This window comes from Passer montanus, unplaced genomic scaffold (genome assembly GCF_014805655.1).
Source record: "Passer montanus isolate IOZ18808 unplaced genomic scaffold, ASM1480565v1 scaffold34, whole genome shotgun sequence".
In the NCBI taxonomy this organism is placed as follows: Eukaryota; Metazoa; Chordata; class Aves; order Passeriformes; family Passeridae; genus Passer; species Passer montanus.
Window position 1 is genome coordinate 8,195,185 of NW_024368152.1, and position 22,285 is coordinate 8,217,469.

A 22,285-nucleotide genomic window follows, 5' to 3' on the forward strand; every position below is an offset into this window, starting at 1 on the left:
ATCATATCTCTTCATACCATATACAACTTGGAGGCCATTTCTTGCTCTATAAACCTAGCTTCAGCCTGGGGCTGGCCTTGTTTGCTGAATAACTCCAAATAATTCCAAATGTTTATAAAGCAAGCAGTTCCACTACAAATGTATATGAAGTCTGTTGAAAGCAGTTATAGTTCACTTTCTTCCTGTCATGAGATGGCAGTTTAAAGCTGAATGTTGAAGTGCTTTCTGATGTTCCTTGGAGCCCTGCAAGACTGAGCAGAGGTTAGGAAGGATGGGAGGAGGGAGGTCCAGAGGTCTCCTGACAAGCCAGGGATGTTGTGTGCAGCTTTCAGAACCTGACAAATTCTCTTGCAAACCTTGCAAATTTCACCAGAAGTCCTGGCTCTCTGCAGGCTTTGGTGCTCCTGGGAGACCTGGGTAATCCACTGTTCTTTCTACCACTTTTCTTGTTTGCCTCCTAGTCTGTCCTAACCACAAAAGTGCTTTCTGTGGGCAGTTCTTTGTGGAAGAGGAGGGCTGTCTAGTTGTAGTGAGTTCAGCTTCTCCTCTTCCTAGGGATTCATACTCTCTTCTTCCTAGGGAGTATGCTTGAGTTAGGAGAGAAGAGTGGAAGAAGAAGTTATATTAACTGAAACATGAACATTTGAACAGATGGCTGACCTCTGTAACATCAAGAACTGTTTAATTTTAGAAATTTGCAGGCTGTTTCAAGTTGTCATGCTCCTTACAGCCATCTGAGCATAGATACACAATGATTTATTAGCTTACTGCAAAGCTTTGTTGTTTAATTTCCTTGCTATTTGAAACACTGAGCTTTAGGTTGAATAAGCAAGATCCTGGATCATCAATGGGATTGGTTCCCTTTGTGACAACTTCCTTTAAACCACTGAAGGATCAGGGAGAAGAGATGCTCCTAGTCATGGTGGAAGGAGCTCAGCTCCTCTGTTTTTCTCACTTCCCCAGCAGGCTCAGCCCTAGCACAGACAGGGGCCATGGAACAGTTAATTGTGGGCAGGGAGGAGACAGATGATCATCCTGCCCCAAATCACTTAAACGCCTTAGGAGTCTACCCTTGCCTGTCTGAACGAGCCAACTAATCTTTCAGTGAGCTGCACAAGTGAGCACTGAGTTATATATGGCACAAACAGGGAGATGACACAAAATGATCAAATTCCCCTGTCCTACCTCTACCACAGCATAGGCTGTGCATTCTTTGCTTGCTTAATGGTAGAAGAACATCACTGTTTGAAGAAAATTGTTTCTGGCTATGGGGAGTCCTTGTGCTCTGGAGGCTTTTAGGTCATGGTTGCATGTCTTTTGAAAACAGGTGGTATAGGCCAAATGGGTGGTGACTGGGTGCCAAAATTCTTGGAGAAATTATTTGAACGAAAAGGTATTGGACTAGATCAGAGGTTCTCAATGCTTTTTGTGAGGTCACAGTGAATTCTGAAGAACTGTGCTTCAGGAACTTGTGTGGCAATTTGAAAGAGCGGTATCTACTTGGTGACCACACATAAAGTCTTTGGTGCTGTCCTGGAGACCTGCTGGGATGAATGATGCAAGAGTCCCATCTGGGATTCAGTGAGTCAACACTGAAGGACTTGAAAAATGTCTTTATAAGGAGTGTACCATGTTAGTCCACCAAAAAGTGCAAGAAAAAATATCAGTGCAACATGTATTTCTTTTATAGACATCTGGCTTATCACTATGGTTGGCTCTTCTTAATTACTGCTAATGCTTCTGAAGGCTGTGCAGTTGGAATGTGGCTGGCCTAGAGTCAGGGCACAGCAGCTTTTATCAGGGCCACTCAGAGGCAGACCATCTGCAAAATGTGTTTATTTTTTTCCTTGGTTGTCTTCTCTAAATAAAAATGTGATGCTGTGAGAATGTCCATTCCATCCTATTCCTACACTCCACCAAAGCTGCCATTTTCTGACAAATTGTTTTTGAAAGTTATATTTGGCAAATGTCTGTTAATTCCTCTCTTGTCATTGCTGCTTGTCCATGAACCCCAAATCTCTTTGCATCCAAGCTCAGCTGTAACTCAGGTCAGAGTATTCTTTAAAGTGTAGGTGCTTTATGCTCATTTGGGGTTTTTTAAGCTCCTTTCCTTTGGCGATGGAGGAAGTGCAGACACCTGATGGAGGCAGTGCCTGCTGCGCCAAGGGCTCTTAGAGAAGGGGTGACACTGGTGTGCTCAGGGTGCCCTGCTCGCCCCAGGTGTTGGAGCTTCAGCACCCCTGGCCGTAACACAGGATTCCAACAGGGATTAGCTTTGCAGGAGTGAGTGTCTTCTGCCTGCAGAAAAACGTGTGAAGGTCCTGCTGGCTTAGGTCTGCAGCCAGCAAAGGAGACTTCATCATTACCATCAATAAAATTGTCCATTCAGGAGAAGACTTGGAAGAAGTAGCTCTTTTTTCTTTTTCAGAAAGTAATTTCCCTGGTCTTGGTGCCCTCTCTGAAGTGAACTTAGCTGCTTGGGACACTGGATTTTGTTTTAGAAATAAAAAAGTCCTTCATCATAGAGCTCTATTTAATACCATGCTGTTCAAATCAGTGAGGAAAAAGGGATAGTCCCTCTGTGACACTGATTTTATAGCAATTTTTTTAAACTGATAAACGTAAGGCTTTCCCTGAAAAAAAGTGAGCTTAAGCAAATCATAACATGTTTTCCCCATAGTTACAGTGATGTAATCCAGCTTTGGCCATCCTTGCCTAGCAGTGGGTGTTTCTGGAGGATGTTAGAGAATAGGGACTGTAGTTAAAAAGGCAAATGCAATTACAACAGCAAACAGTTGTTTATATTCTATAAAATTGGTACTCATTGCTCTCAGGTTCACCTTCCTTGCCTTAAGGTTTTCTCATTAGGAGCAGTTTCTGTAAATACCATCTCTTCCTTTCTCCTTGGAGAGATCTCAAAGAGCTGGGCTGGAATTAGTGTCTGGGTAATCAATAAACTCTAATCTAGATGATGGGTTTTTTTTCCTTTAAGTTGGTTCTTTCTGTACTGGAGAAAACATGTCTGTAGCAAATGTAAAATGAAGAAGGGTTAGATTCAACTTGACTCACTGTTACTGTATGTGCTTACAATTTTGCAATATGAATGTCTTCCAAAACAATTAGTTATTGCAAGGTTGACAACTAAATGATTAATCTACTACCAGACAGCCAGTGCAGTAGTGTCTTTGAAACAATTTTTGAGCTTCTTTCCTGCTGTTCCTTTCCTCCAAGTCTGATTTAAAGATAAAACACTGACCATAAAATAAGTTGTGATGCGTGGCCTGCTTCTTTTTCAGTCTTCTCCTTTGCTTCAGCATTGTGCTTCTGTCTTGCATTGAAAAGTGTGTAATGAAAGGATCTGAAGACTGCCCTGAGCCAGAACATCCAGTCTTGTATTTCATTTGAGGCACATGCTTAAATTATCTCGGTGTTGGCTGGATTTGTTTGTGCAGTCAAACATGTGCATGCTTAATCCAGGTGAATAATGATACTTGAAAGATTTTGTTGAAGCGAGGTCACAAATGTTTTGCTTTGTGTTAGTGGCGCAGGTGCAGAGCAGGGGAAAATATTCATTGGTCATCTCTTTTTCTGGAGCAGTCCTTGTAATGAGAATACCTGCTTATATTCTGGTTTTCTTCTCAGAAGGTCTCTGCTTTTGGCTACATAGTGTGGAGGGAGAACTTTTCATGTTCAGTTAAGGAGTTGAATCTGCAGCTGAATTTAGGGAGGTGACTAAACGCTGTAAAATCCCAGTTTGTGAGAGAAAAGGCAAGACCACAGAAAAGATTCCAGTTTGGTTCTTCATGCGTTCTACAAACTTGTACATTTTTAACATTTTTGCAGCTACGAGTCTTAACACTGTGTACTGTGCTGCATCGAGACAGCTGACTCAGAGGAGCCCTCTCAACACCTGTCGATGCTGTGGACCTGCCTCTGTGCTAGTTCTGGTTTTAATTGTCTTCCTTTTTAACGAGATGTCCTCAAATGTGACCTGAGGTTAGAGGCTGAGCTGTTCCTCATTGCTCTGAATAGCAATGATACATTTGATTGCATGCCCTGTTGAGCCAGCTCAGAGCCAGTGAGCATCAGTGGAGCTGGACATAAGTCATGGAGTTACTCACAGCTTCTTAATATTTTCCTTAAGTTGTTTTGGTTAATAATACAATGTAATAGTAATTCTGGACAATAATAGGTTTGCTTCTCTGGCTTGTGTGATGCCAATTCTGCTGTTGCTGAAGTTTTGTGTTTAGCTCTCAATAAACATCAGGCACAAAGGCAGTTGCTGTGTGCTGGTTGACCACAACTTGATGAAGCTATAGCACATTTTATCTGCACTTGGAAATATCTTCTTGTCCCTTAAAGGCAACTCTGTGCTCTGACAGTGACATTTTCATTGGAAAATGAGAAAACTTTGACACTGGCTCCTAGTGCCCACCTTTACAGTCCCAGCTTTCTCAGGTACATGAATCGCCTTTCTTAATTCCATACAATGGAAGAAACAGTCCTGAAGTGCTCATAAATTATGTACTTTGCATTTGCTCAGTGTGCTGAAGTTCAGGAGTGAGCTGCGGGGAGATATCTGTGCTAGGCTAAGGTTATTCAGAGCAAAGGTTGGTTTTGGTCTTAATGCCTTTGCTACCAAATTTTAGTAGGTAAAGGTCAGACAGACTGCTCCAACCCAGCAACAGATTATTATTGTTTTGTGGGGCAGCTTTGGTGTCTCTTCAAAAAGGACTCAAATGACCAGTGCTTATAAATAAGCAGTCTCCCTTCCTCTCAACCTCCGAGTTTGGGAGACCTGTGCTGAAGTCAGAAAAGGGATCAAGGGGAGCATCAAGAGCACCCTTGCCTCTGGGTGCTGTGGGATGAGGCTACAAGTGGAAATTGATCCCATTTAACCTTATTTTTGAGTTATTTTGCTACATCCTCATCATCACACATCATCACACTGTCATCATCCTCCTGTTTAGGTTTCTCTGTGAGGTGGTTGTGGTCAGCATGTTTCAAAATAGCAGCTTTCATGAGGCTGTGTTGATTGCCTCACTATGTTGATTGTATTAAAGCCCAATCTCCTGTAGTTGCAGGGAGTAGGCGCCAGCCCAAACAAATTGCTCCCCTCTTGGATGTTTGCCCTGGGGATAGGCTGTTCACCTCCACCCTGACTAGAAACACTTTCAGTTTCAACTTAATCATGGGCTGTTTAATAGTTTGAAGGGGTTTTTTTTCAGGGCTGTGGCTTTATTTTATTCCATCTGCTGTTTCCCATCCTGATGCAGTAATGAAAAAACTCATTCTGCTTTTGTTTTAAGATACATCAGCCAAGTGCTGCTAGTTTCCACTTTCTGTACTGTAAAAAAAAAACATATAAATCTATAATTGAAGAATGTTTTGATCTTTGCTCTTTATTTTTATTTGCATGACCTAATTCAGCTTGACTTTGGCAATTTCTCTTTCCCCCTTTGTTTCCTGACCTCTGACACAGCTGTCTTTGATGAGCAGCCCTTCTTTTCCATTCCTCACATACACTCTGCTTACCCCTAAAAATCCCTTTTTGGTGATTTATTTTTTTTCTCCATTTAGATCAGGACTCATTCCCTAGATGTCTCCCCTACTTTGTTTGGGGTTGCTCAGTACCAACTTTTTTTTTTTTTTTAAATCTTTCTAAGCTTCTTACAAGTGTGTTCTTGAGCACTTCTGTCCAGCTGACTTCCATGCCGAGTTCCTTAGATTCCTCCAAGCTTATGGGAAATTGAAAAGATGAATTTTTGTGTTTCCCTGAATCGCTTCTCCATGATTACAATTGCCTCCAGAGTTGCTTTCATTGAGGACTTTCAGCTAGTTAGTGTCTAAATTAGAGCTGCCCTTTCCTAGTTCAGCAGCTGGAGGATTACAATTGTCTTCTGCTTCCAGAAATATCTGTGGTCAGCTCTTTACGTTAATAGTGGGTTCTTCAGTTGAGTATTTTGGGAAGTTGCAGTCCCACAGTAAGATAAGCCCTGCTGGCACTTCAGTCTTGCTGTGAACCCTGGAATCTGCACTGCACTGCCATGCAGGCTCTGCAGGGTGTAGGATAACCTGTGATGTGCTCCCTTCTTCCAAGTAGTGTTGACCCCATACCACTGCAGTCCTTTGGAGTTTCTTTTTCTGCTACCTGAGTTTTCTCTTTCAGTGCCCTTTCTCTTGGTATCAGTATGTTAATCCATGCTCCTGTTTCTTATTCATCATCTGTGAATTCTGGCTAATTATCTAACATCCTATCTGCTGCTATTAATGTTCATATGCTCTTTGCTCTCCTAAGTTTGGGTATTATGTGCTTTTTTGTCCACATTTACCTATCCCCCCCATCTGTTTATTAAAACCAGATGTGGGAATTAACTGATTTTCCTGATTATCCTGTCTCGAGAGGTGTTTTTTTCTGTAGTTTAAAACTCCTGTCTGTGCCTGCTGTGATCACAGAAGGACCCATCTCATACACAGAGAAACATCCCTTTTTTCGATGAGTGCCTTCTGCTGGTGGAACACCCTAAAACTTCCCTTTCAGTGTCAGCTCTTGAACCATATGGATGACATTAACTTGTAATAGCTTTTCCTTCCTTTTGTATCATCTAAAGGTCCTCAGGGATGATGCTCAGAGTCTAAGGCTGGTCTCCCCAGACTCTCTATGGCCTAGAGGGAGGCAGACACTACCAGAGAGCATCTAAAATAGGCTCCTGCTTCAAATTGCCTTCTTGGTCTACAGGCAGAAAGACTATCCTCTTCTGGTCTAAATTTAGTCCTGAGCCTGGTTCATGCCTGTGGTTGAGTTCTCCATCTGCACACTGAGACCAGAACCCTTCTCTTGCTGGAAGGCCAGAGATAAACCTCTGGGGGAAAAAGGAACTAGAATACTCTTAGTGAGAAGAATCAAGTGAAGCGGTATAAATAAACAGAGCTGAGGACAGTACAGTGGAGCAGCCAGGGGTCACAGAATGGAAAAGGAGATGGGGAACTGGAATATGATGGATAAGAGTCAGGTCTCCAACATGTGAGCTGTGGCCTTGCAATCAGAAGCAGCTGAAAGATTTTCCTGGTGCAAAGACATCTTGCATCATCTCTTCAAGCAGGAAAAATGAGTCCAGATTGATGTGTCTAAAGAATTTTTGTTTTATTTCCCATTAGGAGGGTAGACACAAAATCAGATTTCCACTCCAAGTTGTCTTATATTTTTAGCCTGTGATTGGATTGCAAATGCACACTGGATATTTACATTTCTGGAAGCAGACTCTGGTGCTGTTGTCTTAACCAGGATCCAAGTTAATTTGCTGAGCTTCCAGATGGGAGCCATTTGTTTCTCTATTACACATTTGCAGGAATGCTTGATTTAATCTAGATTTTCTAGCTCAGTAATTTGCCTCTTTTAGCATTCAAGCATTTTCCCTACCTCCCCCTCTGCTTTTTTTTTCCTCTTATCCTTGAACTGAATTATCTACTGTGCAGAATAAAGAAAATGGGTTTTGCAAAAGGAGCCACCTTCATCCATCCAGTGTGGAAGCTCTTGGGAAGCTGATTGTCCTTCTGTCTCCTACAAAAGGTTTCCTAAGAGGTGCCTAAGTGCAAGGCATAGCTGGTACAGCCTCTTAGCCCTGCTTCACTTGGTTTGTTGAGGCTCATTACATTTTGCTATTGTCTTTGTTTTAAACTATTTAATGATCACCTTATTCTGGTCTAGTCCTTGTGCTGAATATAGATGTTGCTACACTATTGGCTCTTTTTATGTTGTGGGTAGATAAGGATATTTGCAGGAGAAGGTTCATAATTTTCCTTAGCAACATTCAGCCTCCAGTGCATTGAGTGGCTTGTGATTGTATTAGAGCCATTTCTTTAATGAAATTTTGAACTACATGACTCTCTTGCAATCACTTCTGCCCGAGGTTCTTAGATAGCCATGCAAGCACTGTGTGTATCATTGCTGTGACGTACAGAGCACACTGAAGGAGCAGATGAGGTGCAGACAGGTAGTGTTAGCTCATGAGCCAGCTCTTTTCTTCATTGCTGCATTTTCCATAACAGCTAAGACTGTGGTAGGAAAAAATGATGCACCATGCTGTAGCTACTTTAGTTTCAGAATGAGTGTATTGAACCAGCTTGAGGTCAACTTTATTATTTCTTCTTCTTGTATTACAAATTCCCAGTGCTCCAAATAGCCAAATGTCATTCCAGGAAAACACAGAAGTGCTGCACAGAGAGTTTGCATCCCTAAGCCCTGGAGACACAGCATGCCCAGGGCAACAGGCACAATTGAGAGCTTGTCTTGAGCAGGTTGGGTGCACACTGCAGTACTGAGCACATGGATGGATGTGCACAATTGCTCTGCTGGGGTCTGTGTTGCTTGTGGTGATGGAGCAGCTGAAGGAAGCTGGGGCTGGCAGGGACTGTGCAATAGGCAACTGTCCTACACCATTCCTTGCTGAGGTGAGTTGTCTGTGAGGCAGTGATGATGGGAATGACATGAGGCACCAGAAAACACCTTTTATTCTTCATCTGTACAACATAAAGTCTTGCTGTCTCCTGGTCTGGGACTCAGGCCCCAAGATGCTGGGGTAATGTTTCCAGCCAGGTGGTGCCCAACCCTTGGAACTGCGGTGCAAAGTGGGACAGCTCCTGTGCAGTCAGGCACTCACAGCCAGGCCCTTGGTTCTTGTACCTTTTGGGCATGAAAGGGTCAACACTGGCTTTCTCCACAGCACGTGAGCAGACCGTGGAAGTTTGGAGTTCTTTGTCAGGGGATGGAAGAGATGAGGCAGGGGAGGTGCAGCAATACTGTGGCTGTACCCTGGAAGGTGGGCACAGGCTCAGCAGCATGGTTCATCCTCAGGACCAAGGCAGGGGATACATCTGGTGCGTGCTCGAAGGGTCAGGGCAAAACTTGGCCATGATCCCCAGCACCACTGGCAGGCTGTTAAGCACCACAAAGACAAAGGTTATGTAGTGGAAATATTATAATAAAAGATTACTTTGTAAGCAGTTCTCAGGTCAGCCTGCCAGGTTAGCAGACAGTAACTAAAACAGGGTGGGATTTCTTTAGAAGGAATAAAGTAGCATAAGAGATGTTTAAATTCTTATCTTATGTATTTGAAGACAATAATATGCCATTAGTGAGAGAACTGGTTTAATTTACTTACAGGAACTGAAATGACATATTTGAATGGGAAAATAACTTTTTACATTAGTCGATATAAAACTTATATATTTTATTAGAACATTGTTTCTTATCTCTCTCTACCACTGTAAAAAAGGGTGAATATAAAGAAGAAAAAAACTGCACTTGTGGTAAGTTCTGAAGTGTAGCTGGGAGATAAGCTTGCTGCATTGAAAAGGCCATCCTGGAAGTTTTCTCCTGATTATGCTGTGCATGCAAACTCATGACGACCCTCTAGGAGTTTCTCAGTCTTTTCCTGCCTCAGTGTGATCAGGACACTGAAAACACAGGATTATCCCCTATGCTCCCCCCAGTCACAGTGGTATGCATGTGTTGTGAAAATGGCTCAGCAAGGCTGCCCTGCAGCAGCCCAAGCTGGTTCAGGCTACCCTGGAAATCCTATTAAGTCACAAGTGTCAATACAGTATGCACAACTTTGGTGCAGGGGGGACTATTTATAGCTTCAGTAAGAGTATTGTGTGCACAGGGCTTTTCTTTCACACCTAATCAGGGACCTTGACAGACTCACAGTCTCTTACCTGCTCAGCAGCTCGGGTACCAGACCTGTGAGAGCACTGAAATCCTCGTCATCTTCTAAGAGCAGCTGAGGGCCATTGTGAAGGAGGAGGCCATGATTTTCCACCTGCCTCTCTGCACATCATCTCCTCCTCTCCTGACTCCCTGGGTTCAGCCATTTGGCTCCTGGGGCATGCAGTGCCCTGCTGTCACCATGCTGTGAGAAGAGGAGGGGTGCCATATAATGTCAGTGAGGTCATTACATTTCTGAAGCTCTTCCCAGGCATGAGTGAGCTTTGTGGGGTAAAGTATGTAGGATCAGGAGGTTGGAGGGACAGAATGTGGCAGAGCTGCAGGGTTGGTAACAAGGCAAGGTGCTTGGCCTTCATGGGAAAGATGATTTTTGCACCCCGCTGGCAATGTCAGCTCATGGTTTTTTTGAGTCTGCCTGGGGAGATAGGAAGGACTCACCTATAAGAAGTTTCCAGGTTGGAATAATCCAGTGGTGGAGCAAGAACCTCCTTTGTGAGTGTGTTTTCACACTCCAGTTTTAAGTTTTGGCATTTGGCAAGCACACTAATAGTATGTCAAGGAATTACCATGAATTAGTTTCAAAATAACACAGTATTGAGTGGAGCACAAAGAACGAAGAGGAACATGTTCCTTCCAGCAGTTGGCCTGGGCTGGGGTCCCCCCACTGCTACCAGCCCCCTCAGATCCTTCCACAAAGTGCAGTCCAATGTGTTAACAAAGTGTGTGAGCTTTCTGCAGGCTTACTGCATCATATCTAGTGAGTTGATTAGAGAGGCTCTTGATTTTCCTGAGTTTTTATGTTCTCATTGGGAGCCATTTGTCAGTCTGCACCAAAATCTGATTAGCTGAGAATTGCTGGCTCTCTGGTATATGTTGACCTATAACATGAAGGATGCAGCAATAAACACTGCTGGAGGAATCTGTAGGATTCTTTGGAGGCTGGGAAGGAGAAAAACACTTGAGTGTTTTTCCTTTGGGAACTTGATCATGTTTGGCCTGAGGGTTCTGTGCCAGCATTCCTTGAGGAGGCTGGCAGCATGATTCAGCCCTCTGGTGCTGCTCTCTGGGGTGTCTGTGTCCACCCCTGTGGTGAGACAAGAGGGAGCTCCCTTGTTATGGCAGGGGAGCTGCTGTTACTGCTGCTATGGCTGGTTGTTACTGCAGTTTCAAATCTGCCCCTTTGGCGGAGAGGTGAGGCAGAGCCTCAGGCAGTGGGAAAGGGAATATGCTGCTTCTGCAGAGCAAGGAAATTGTAGCTGACTGGGGGGTTTCTGCCATGCTTGCTAACAATAAGCACACTGCTCCCTGCACAGTGTGGTTAGTTAGTTAAGAGGTTTAATTTCAAGGCTCCTTCAGGAAATGGGGCACAGTATAAGGCTTTTTCTTTGCCCAGCAAATGCACCTCTCCATCACTTCACATCAAATAACCTGCAGCTCTTAAGCAAGGGGATAATTAAACTTGGCACCAGGCACCTTGGTGCATTTTCAGAGGGTGCTGGCTTGGCACAGTAAATAATTGGATAAAGCATGGACAAGGTGGCTAATGACACACACAACAACCAAAAATGAGCTGTTTTTAAAACCCAGTTTGGCTGGTTGAGATGGACCAAGAGGCCTGAGCAAGAGTGGAGCAAGGGATAGTTATCAGCTAACATAATCTGTGCCCTGAAGCCAACAGCTTACCACGTGTTTGTTAGGTTGGACTGGGAGAAGATGTTCCCTTTCAGCTCTGCTTCCTAAAATATACAAAAATGGTTGCCAGCTTTTCCAACAGATTTTTGAATTTATTAAGGTATTTGCAGGGCTGCATTGAATCTACTTTTTATTGTAGTGTAGAGCACAGTGGTTGGAGTGACCCAACCATCTTAGCTTCCACCTTTTTATATTCACAAACATATTCTTTTTGTTGAGGTTGTGGAGCAAAGTTTATGTCTTCAAGTCTTGCAATGCTTGAAGCTGTCCAGTTCATCCTTGAGCTGCTGTGCAAACTCACAAAATTATTTTTGTCTTGGAGATAAAAGTCAGTAGAGAGATATTAAAATTGAGGCAGATGCCTTCTTGTGATTTCAAGTATCTTGTTTTATCTCTCAAGTTTGTCTTCTTCAAAACTGATGGCTTCCACTTGCTGTCCAAGCAGTATGGTATTCAGCAAGTAGTGAGCACATTTTTCTGCTTGGGATGAGGCATTGCCAGCAATTCCAGGGTGGTGCAGAGCTGACGTGGCGTTTGCAAATGATCACTCATAAAGCCAGTGCTGTGATTAATTAGTGTTTTCAGAGCTCTGAAGCAGGCATTTCTGCATGAATAATATTCATGTCTAAGTGGCACTCTGCTGGTATGGAGTTTCTCTTTGAACAGGAGTTGAAAACAGGTAATTTTGCCATTAGAGCCTGAATGTAGCCACATCAAACTGGGGGCACAAACTGGGTCTTCTGTTAAATGTATTTGCTCCTTGAAAGTTTTTGTTGCTTAGATTCAGAAGTCTTGCTGTACAAGCTGTAGATATGTGTGTACTGACCTAGTGCCCCCTTCCTTTTAAAGAAGGTGAAGTTCAATAGACCTTTTGGAAAAAACAGGGAATCTTTCAACTTTTTATTTTAACTTTGAGGGAAGCTGAGTTCTGTACCAAAAGTTCCTAAGGTGAATGGGTGGTTTCCTCCTAGCTCCAAAAGTTCAGCCTGTTGTCTGTAAAACTGTCTGCTGCTGGGAAACCCTTTAACTCTTTCCACCTGCTGCACCTCTGAAACGAAAGTTTGAGGAGTTGGTTAAGATCCTCTAACTTGTTTATCTGAAGCACTCAAAGAAGTTGCAAAGAATTATGTCTGAGGAGCTGCAGAAGAGAAGCAAGAGCCAGCTTCTAGTTAGTAGGGATTCAAAGCTCTGGTTGAACTCATGGGAAGGAACTCATAGTCCTACACTAGCTCTTCTTTCTTTGAAGGGTCTGCAGTGAAGCTTTGGAAGTGTGAGCTGCAACTTCTGCCAGTGTTCCTGGATGTCCTGGATGGTTTTTGGGAAGGAGGGAAAGGGGGAGACAAGCTGAGTGCAGAGTCCTTCTCACTGACCTCTCTCTCCAGGCTTTGCCTGCTTCATGGAGAGACTTAATTCAGTTGGAGAGACTCTTATTTTGCCAGTGTAGGAACGGGGATGCTGAGGGGCATAATGGAAATCTGTGGGGTGATGTCTGCTGTACTTCATTGCCCAGGAATTTTTGAGCGTTGGAAGGATGCGAAATGTAAAACCCGTCACTGGGTGGAGTGAGCACGAACATGTGGTTTGTGCATGTGGTTTTGCTTTTATTTAAGGGAGAAAAAAAAAAGGCTGAAAATAAACTGCTGGCTTGCCTCCACTTCCTGGTTCACACAGGGCTGTGAAGGAGCAGCCAAAGGGATGGGGTGGCCAGTCCAGCCTGGAGACCCTCCTGCCTGAGCCCAGGGCACCTGGAAGGGTGAGATGAGGGGGTGAGTACAGGGCAGCCAGCACCCTCTTGGGCAGCCAGTGAGGAGAGGGGCTGGTGTAGGGCTGTTCCTTCTCTGGGTGCTGCAGGGTGACACTGCAGTCAGTTGGTGTCTGTCCCACCTGGGATGGCTCTGTGAAGTTCCTCTACACCCATAAATATTTGTTGTGGGGTGAATGTTTAGGTCTTCCATCAGTCCCAAGTGTATGTTTTGACAGTGAGGGAAGGAATTAGCTTCAAACCCTAAATTCCAGGGAGTAGTTTAGAGGTCTGGAATGGCTTAGAGGTCTAGGTGAAATGGGTGAGCAAGCAGAGAAATGGTGAAGCCATCAAAAATGTGTAATGTAGTGGCAGCCCCTTGTGCCGACGCAGCAGTGTGGCGCAGGGGGGTGTAGCTGGTGCCAGAACCGAGAGCCACCGGGCACTGTGGGACACCAGGCGTGCCAGGGCTTTGCTCTGCAGCCAGGGAGGAGCAGTGCGTGCTGCTGGGGTTTGCTGAGCCGCTGCTGGGAGAGCTGCAGGGAAGGGAGAAAGGCATCTCCTGGCTGGAGGCATGGTGCAGCTGTGTTTGTCAAGAGTTGCCCTGGGAGTTTATTTTTCCACGAAGGTTACTCCATTTTGGTTGTTTGTTTGTTTTGAAAGAAAACCTAATGACACTGTGTAGGCAATGCACAGGTGATTAAAATGTTCATAATATGAAGATGTTTATGAATAAGTTGACAAAAGCAATTGGAAGTTGCATCGTGCTCTCTGCTCTTTACAGACAGGACTGAAATTCCCCAAGGTTGTAGTCAGCAAGGTGCTGTGGAGCCTGGTTCTGGCCCAAGCTGCCAGCAGAGACATTTATTTTATTGTTTGAGCTAAATTTGTTTTACTCCACTTTGTTTGAACCTCCATGAAGCTGCCTCACTTGTCTTAAATCCAGAAGCTAATGATTTGGAAAGATTTGTATGAAAATCCTCCTAAATGTTATCAGTGATTTCATGTCATTAGTCCTACCAACATCTCTGTATTTACATTGCCTGTTTATACTTCACAGCTTGGTAGTTCTCAGAGGTTTAGAAACCTCCTGAAAAAATTTGTGTCAAGCAGTGAAGCAACCTGATGGGTAATCAGTGGCTTTTGTCTTTTGTGATGTCAGTTTTCTGGTCTATATTACAGTATTTTTCCCACAGCCTGGAGGAGATGGTGCTGGCAGGTTCAGCTGTGGGCTGGTGGAGTGGCACCAGGAAGGTGTGGACTTGTTGAGCAGTGGATTGCACATCTGGAGTGACTAATGAGAAGCATTTTAAAAGCATCAGAGGATAATGGATATTATGTCTGTATATAAAAGGTACTTTAGACAGTGTCTGGATGGGTTGCAGATTGCCCATCTAGCTGGCAAAGCATCAGAATGTCAGAGCTACATGGAGAAGCACCTTGCCATACTTGGGACTTTTCTGAAAAATAATCAAATTGATGAACGTAACTTTGTGGAAAGAGAAACGTGGCTGGTGTGGCGCCATTGGGCAATCTGGGTTTCTTTCCATCTGTTTTTTCCCTAAAGCAAGTCCCAGCCCTGGTGGCTCCACCTGTGTTGCATGGCCCTGTGGGGATGATCTGGGCTGTGGCCACCGAGCACCAAAGCACCCAGGGGAGAGATGCTCCAGGGGAAGAGGGGCTCCTGCACTGGCTGGAGCAGTGGCACAAGGGCTGGCAGTTTGTTTGCCATCACCTCGTCCTTGCTGCTGTTGCAGCCCAGGGATGGCTTGTGGCTTTTTATGAGCTGCAGGTTGTCCATCTGCTTGGTTTGCCTCTGTGGGGGAAGAATTGATTCTAGCACAGGGATGCTCTTGGAGTATCTGACAGTTTCAGCTCGCCTTCAATTTTGTGACTAATTGCTGCAGCAATTGAATTTGGTGTCTGAAGGCAGCACTGCAGTCATGCATGATGGGAGGGGACAAAACTAATTTTTCTGTTTAGCTTCTTTGAACACTTATTTTAATCCAGCCAGTTTGGCCAGTTTAGCTGTTGGGTGTTTGGCTGGGGTTTTGTTATTTTGAGGTGTGTATGTGTTTGTGGTTTTTTTGTTCTTAAGAAAAATAATAATCTCTTGCCTCTTTTATGTAATGTAATTAGACAGCAGAGCAAACTATTGAATGGCTCTGGCTAAAGCTGTGAAAAAGTATTTTTAACTTCATGCTGTTGCATGAAGGGTTTTCCTTTCTCTGCCTTTATGATGCTTACGGCCCTTTTATATTTTAGCATCTGTTCCTGTAAGAAGTGGAAGGAAATGAGCTGGCTCAGCAGAAACTGAAACCCAAACTAATCTCATGCCGTAGTAAACTCTCAATAGTCTCATTGTCCATGGCACTTCAGCAGCGAATCCCGGGGGTGGGGATGGCAAAACCACCATTAAAACCTGAAATGCACGGCAGAGAAAGCACCAAAGCCCTTTTGGTGTTTCCCCCAGCATCCCACAGGCTTCACTCTAGCGGGCCATGAGCACAGAGCCCACAGCAAGGCACAGCACCTGTGGCTGTGCCTCTGGGCTGGGTCCTGCTGGAGCCTGGCTCCTGTCCCCTGCCCCGGCGGGCCACCCGGGCCTGCCAAAGCTCCTTATGAGCTTTGTGGGGCTGGCTGCCACGTCCCGCAGAGCCCTCCTGTCCTTTCACCCCGTGCTTCCCCGCTTACATAACTGGCTTAGGTGTTACACTCCCTCCCTGCCCTCCCTGCCTGCCTCCAGCGCTCCTGCATCACTCAGCCTCTTTGGTCCAATTAGCAGCTTTCCAGCCAAGTCACTCCTTAGGTGAGGCTGGAAGTGTTTTGAGGCAGAGGCACCAAGTTTACATTCTTGCCTATTTTGTTTTGCAGGTCTGTTTCATACCTAAATTCACTGGGATTATTTACTGAAAGTATATGGAGAATAACATTTCTCATTTAAAAAAAATAAAAATCCTGGTAGCTGGTGAACTCACGGTGCTTTCTCTGGTGAGAAACTGAAAGTGAAATGGATTTTTTTAATTGCTTTATCAGACTGGGGGAAGTGTGGAGATTAGTGGAGCATACACAGAAGGAAGTAAAGCATCTCTCGAGTGTTTTAATGATCTGAGTGGCTAATTTGTTTAGTATGAGTTGTCACTGAACCTTCAGTTTGGCACTTAGGGTTTTAGTTTGTTAAGTAGAAATAAATAAAGCATGAAAATGGAGTTTCTAACTATTGTGCCCAGTGTAGCTGTGCATATCTTTTTCAGTCTGTCGGGCAGGTTTGCTCAATCCATGTTGGTATTGCCCAGCTGGGATTTTCTGTGTGAGGTGTTGACAGGTATGAGGGAGGTGTTGCTGACCCTCTGCTCTGGTGGAACCTCACCTGGAGCACTGTGTCCAGCTCAGGAGCCTTCAGCACAGGCAGGGGCATGGACTTGTTCCAGTGAGTCCAGACGAGGGTCATGGAGATGGTCAGGGAGATGGAGCTCCTCTCCTGTGAGGAAAGGCTGAGAGAGCTGGAGTTGTTCAGCCTGTAGAAGGCTCCAGGGAGATCCCACTGCAATCTTTCAGTATGAAGGGGCTTATAAAAAAAAACATTGAGAAAAGTGGGGTATTTTCAGGGGCCTGTAGTGACAGGACAAGGAGCAATGGTTTTAGACTGAAACAGGGTAAGTTTAGATTGGACATAAGGAACAAATTTACTGTGTGGGTGGTGGGAACCTGGATCCGGTTGCCAGAGTTGTGGATTCCCCATGTCTTGAAGAGCTCAGGACCAGGATGCATGGAGCTTTGAGCAACCTGGTCTGGTGTAAACTGTCCCTGACCATGGCAGGGGGTTGAACAGGATGATCTTTAAAGGTCCCTTCTGACTCAAACCATTCTGTGATTATGTGATTATTTCAGTCTGATCTGGTGCCAAAATTTGCATCTGTTTACTGGCAAGGACTAATATTTATACTATACTTTAACAACTGTTGGCACTACTGCTTGATGAAGGTAAGCAAAATTCCTCTGTCTGAGTGGAAAAAATGTTCTTCAAGTTTAAGACATGAGACCTCTAATATTTTCAGTCAGGGAAAATGTAATGATATTTAATGGACTGGGAGGCAGCAGTAGGAAAAAGGACCATAACCTTTTGAAGAGAGAAAGCTTTTTTTTTTTTTTTTTTTTTTAATTGCTTGCCAAGCATTGCCATTTATCAGGCAGCTCCTCTATCTTTAGCCCATCTTTAGACCTGGTAAGGACTGACTTGAAAGGATGCTCCACCTCATCAGTGCAGGGTGATGTTTGCTGCTGCAAAATGTGTTTCTGCAGCCAGCTGCCTGGCAAAGCAGGGAAGCCCTATCAGCTGCCTTTCAGCTTGAATTATCCACTTTCTGGCACAGCAACAGGCTCTTTTTGGCCCCGTACATGGTGCCTGGCACAGGAGAAGCAAGATCTCAGCTGCCACTTCTCTGCATTGCAGCAGGAGCTCTTCAGCATCTTGCTTTTGTTTTGGGGCTGCCACTGGCAGGTGTTCCCCCTTGCAGAGCTGGAGCAGTAGGCTTTGCCACTAGTTAACTTTAACTTGTACTAGCCTAGGATGTGCACTTAGTGGGAAAATGGGAGCTCCCACTGCTTATGTGGATGCTTGAAACTGGGTTACTCATATCAAATGTAGCACAGTCTGGAGTGTGTGCATCCATTTCCATGGATTTCTCCTGGAAAGTTGCAGGCTTGGAAATCCTGGCAGTAACACCCTCAGGAAATTGTAAGTGTTTTATGGGGTTATTTGTGGGCAGAGGGTGGTGCTGGTTTTGAGGAGCTCTGTGAGCTTTTCCTGAGGTGCTCCCTGCAGCCCCTGTGAGTTTGTGGTGCAGCCTTGAGGAAGGTGCTGCTGCAGCTTCCTCCCTGCTGAAAGGGCACACAGTGGAGAAGCAGTCACTTCCACAGGAAAAGTCAATATGGGGAGTTTATGCACACACAGATTTTATTCAGTGGTGTGCTGAGACATTTTTAATGAGTCACATGTCAGCAGTGATGGGCCATCAGAGTGAGTGCCCAGCTGAGCAGAGCTGTGCCTGGCCAAAGATGCCTGCATGCTCCAGTGTACATCCAAATGCCATTATGGCATAGCCCAGAGCTCTGGCAAGCTTGGAGTATTTTTGCACAGTTTCTCCCCATCCATTGGCTTGCACAGTGATCCAATCCAGAGGGACTTTCTGGTTTGCAGAAGATTGTGTTGTGTTGGTCTGGTGCAAATGCTGCTTGGAGCTAGGGGAAGATCCATGGGTTAGAGCAGCAAAGACATATTTTTTTTCCATGTAAAATTTCTTTAAAAAGAGGAAAAAAAGCTTTTCTCAGCAGCAAATCTCTCATTAACTACTCTGGTGCAAATGCTGCTTGGAGTGAGGGGAAGAGTTGTGCTAGATCCCTGTTGGCCCACCCATGGGTTAGAGCAGCAAAGACACATTTCTTTCCATGTAAAATTTCTTTAAAAGGGGGAAAAAATGTTTTTCTCAGCAGCAAATCTCTCATTAACTACAAGCATCACGGATCTGTAAGTGTGCATGAATATTTGCTGAGCTGTTTCTGCTGCCCCTACAGTGGATTCTGAAACTCTTCACACTCCAAGGGGGCTGCAGCCTGCTTGTAGCATTCAGGGGTATTTTCAGTCACCTTTGCACTGATTAGTAAGGGGGGATTTTTTAGTGTATTTTCAGACCAAACTGCCTAATGGACTTTCTGCTTGTTTCAGCTATTCCTCAGATGTGCCAGATCTGTATCTCACCCCTTATGAGGAAAAAAAAACAACCAAACCCTTTATTTTTAATAAAATAGAAATATATATGTGTAATAAACAGATCCTGAATAGCAAATAAATAGTGATTGTGGTCTTCCCTAGTTGAGGGTGTGGTTACATTTGGTTTGTTGGTTGGCTTTGTACAACCCTACTGTTTTGTTTTTAAAACAAATAGATTATTATTCCCTGTTCATGAGTGATAAAAGTGGTCAGTCACCTGTCATTGAGAGCTAGAGAAGAAACTGGAAAAATCCTTGTATGACTCGCACTGTTAGGTTTTACATGTGGAGATGTTCCAGTAGTGTGCTGGATCACTTACATCTTGGCATTATTTTTCCTCTGAGCTTTACATCTCATCCATTAGACCTTCTCAGCAGATGGGTTTTGAAGCTCCACATTCAGGGGTGCACAGGTCATGTATCTGGTGCCATGACACTGCCTTTTGCCATCAGCTTGGAAAAAGATCAGGATGTCATTCTGAGAGAGCAGGGTACCCTTTGGGTGGCAGGGACAGAAAAGGCGTGAAACACAGGGGTACTCTGTCCCTGAACAGGGGAGAAGCTGCTCTCTGCAAGTGTGGAGGAGAGCCCAGGCAGAGCTGAACACAGATTGACCCAAGGTACTAAGGTCAAAAGGCAAATCCCCTTCTTGGAAGAGTTCCCAGTGCAGATAAGGAAACTTGGTGTTGAGATAGTGCGTGCGGTGCAGGGGTCAGGAGGCTGTCACTGCAGGGGAGGATTTCTGTGACATGGGGAAAGGACACTGTGTGTCTGAGAGGAGGCAAGAAGAACCTGCTCAGTTAAAGCAGGAAAGCCAAGGCTGATGTGAGAGTGCTGGCTCTCTATCCCTGTGTGTAGCAGAGGGGAAGTTCCAGAGAAGACGGTGTTGGGACCAGAGCAAATGTGGTTACCAGCACTGAATACATTTGAGGTCAAGTTAGAAGATGACTTTTGAGCCAGTAGAGGAATGAGGCCTTGACTGGGATGGTGGGAGCAAAGCCTGGCTGGGTTTTGGAATAAAGCTCAGGAAGAAAGTCAGTGTCTGACACTACATCTGCCATATCAGGGCCTGAACATAGTTTTACTGAGAGGAGTAGCTCATCTTCAGGAATATGGAAAGTAATAAGTATTGACTGCTTTAAAGTACAAGTATATTAAGATACATCCACTCTGACATAGCTCTGTACAGAAGCCATTAGGACAAAGCTGAGTAACAAAAGCTAGCAGAACATTAGGACAGCTTGGAAACAATAAGAAATAGAGAAATAACCTAATGCAGGAACAGTGACAATCAGCATCTTTGCTTCAGTGCATGCCTGTGGTGGATATGCCTTTCCAGGGCTGGCACTTGAGCAGGTCTGCCTCTCTCACTCTTGGCTGCAAATTTCATGTTGGCATGGGCTGCTTCTTACTGAACTTTGCCTTATTTCAGCCTAACAGAGTCACCCCCCAGCAAAGTGTTAGCCAGATTGCCATGGGATGTGAATTAGTAGGGAAAATCCAGAAATTTTATAAGAGCACTACATTTATTGAGAGCAGTTTGTGTCCAGTGAAGCCAGAGTCTAGCAGATAATTGCTACAAGAAGTAGTTTTGACTCTTTCACTCCTTTGTAAAGCAGGACAGGAGTTGAGAACTTTCTCTCCCAAATTTGGACCAAGTGCAGTTTCAATGGCTGTCTCGCAGGTCAATATCACAGGTGTCTGTTCCGAACTGCTGGGTAATTGCTTTGTGCAAAGCCATTAATAAAATAATTGTTTTCCTCCAGGAATGTGAAATTTGCTTATTCCATCCCATTGCAGTGCAAAGCCATTTCTTACTATAGCAGAAATGTATGCAAAACTCAGTTCTTTCTGACCTGCCTGTAGCTTTGTTTTTGTTGTGAGAATATAATTGGTAGTATATTTTTTCCACATTGCTTCTTAATATGTCTAGCCTGATATTTTTCAGACCTGTGGTTTCCTTCCTTGTCTCTCTTATTTTCTGTTATTAAGTCTTCCACACCACTAAAAATGTCTGAAATGTAAATTTTAGCAATTTTGGCACAGCACAAGTCTTCTTTTGAGTTATAATCAGTGGATGCTCTAGCAGACTAATGACAGATTTCAAAAACAACAAACAGGCTTCTTGCTGTGGGCTGATGCTCAGGATGAAGAACAGGGAAATGGGGGTTATTACAATTGAATATGTACCCTAAAATGGATAGATAAGATAATTGATGTGGTACTATACAGAGGAAATATCTGGATGGTTTGCAAGTATGTATTACTGTATTTAGGGTCTGATTCTGTTACATCCAAGCAAAGTAAATATTCCATTGGTATTTGTCAGGAGTGGGATGGTTTTTTGTCAGTGCCAGTCATTTTCTCACCAGTATTGTTGCCCAACCCTGGCTCCCATGTTTATGGTATGTGTGTGGGACCATGTGAGAGGAAGGAGAGAGGCAAGGCTGGAATATCCCATGTAGCTGCAGAGGTGGGGAGGGTGGAAAGGAGCTGAGGGGGATGGAGCAGATTGAATGTCTCTGTCCATCAGAATAAATGTGCTGCTGCAGCCTCACAGGCCACCCAAGAAAGGGCTAAAAGGTAAATGGTCTGAGAAATGGCATGATGTTGAAATGGCTTTACAAAGTGTAAATGTACACTTTGATATACCTTTTTCATCAAAAGATGTGCTTGATGGGCAAGTCTGGCTCTGCACCTTTAGTGGCAGGGCTGAAAGCCCTGTCAGAGGTTTTACAGGCTTTTTTGTCTAGTTGATGCCAGTCACAATGGGACTGTGGGCAGCCCTCCCCCACTTCCCACCAGCATATTGGAAACTGCAGCAGAGCAGCAGAGTTCCCTAGGAGAGCTCCATCAGCCTTCAGCTGGGTCCCAGACAGGAGTTTCTTTCAGCAGCAACCCTTTTGGTCTTCAGCAGAGCTCGGGAGGAGGTTTATTTAAAGCCCTGGTCCTTTTTGTGGAGGAAGTAGGAAGCGCTTCCTCCCTGCAGATCTCTATCCAAAGCTTTTGTCCACTTTCTTACAGTCCCACCCTGCTTGGAGTCGCTCCAAAACCCAGCACGCAGCCAGGGCTGTGTGCTATTGTTCAGCAGGGTCATCCTTAGCTGCAGCTCCTCTCCTTTTCTAAAACACAGAGTTTGGGCACCAAATGCAGAAGAGCTCTGTCCTGGGCTTTGGCATGTGTAAATGCCCATCTGTCTCCTCTGCCCCACCACCCTCCTGCAGCTGGAAAAGTCAGTTGCAGAGGAAATATGAAGGTCGACTTTCCTTTGGGAGGCTATTTGAATCATGCCACTGACTTTTAGTTGTGAAACTTAAAGGAGGTCTCAAAATAGGTCTGACAAGTCACAATCTCTG

The 22,285-nt window shown here is 44.6% G+C and overlaps 1 protein-coding gene across 4 annotated transcripts in view; it reads left to right on the forward strand.

Annotated features, from left to right (window-relative positions):
• The window catches only part of HPCAL1 (hippocalcin like 1), an 80,025-nt gene that overhangs the window by 39,748 nt on the left and 17,992 nt on the right, over positions 1–22,285 (forward strand). Inside the window, exon 1 of one of the 4 annotated variants that reach the window (XM_039715642.1) lies at positions 13,077–13,185. The exons of the other annotated variants lie outside the window; for them this stretch is intronic. The gene's annotated coding sequence lies outside the window, so the exon portion shown is untranslated. Of the gene's footprint in view, positions 1–13,076; positions 13,186–22,285 lie in introns of those variants that run through there. 4 annotated transcript variants of the gene reach the window in all.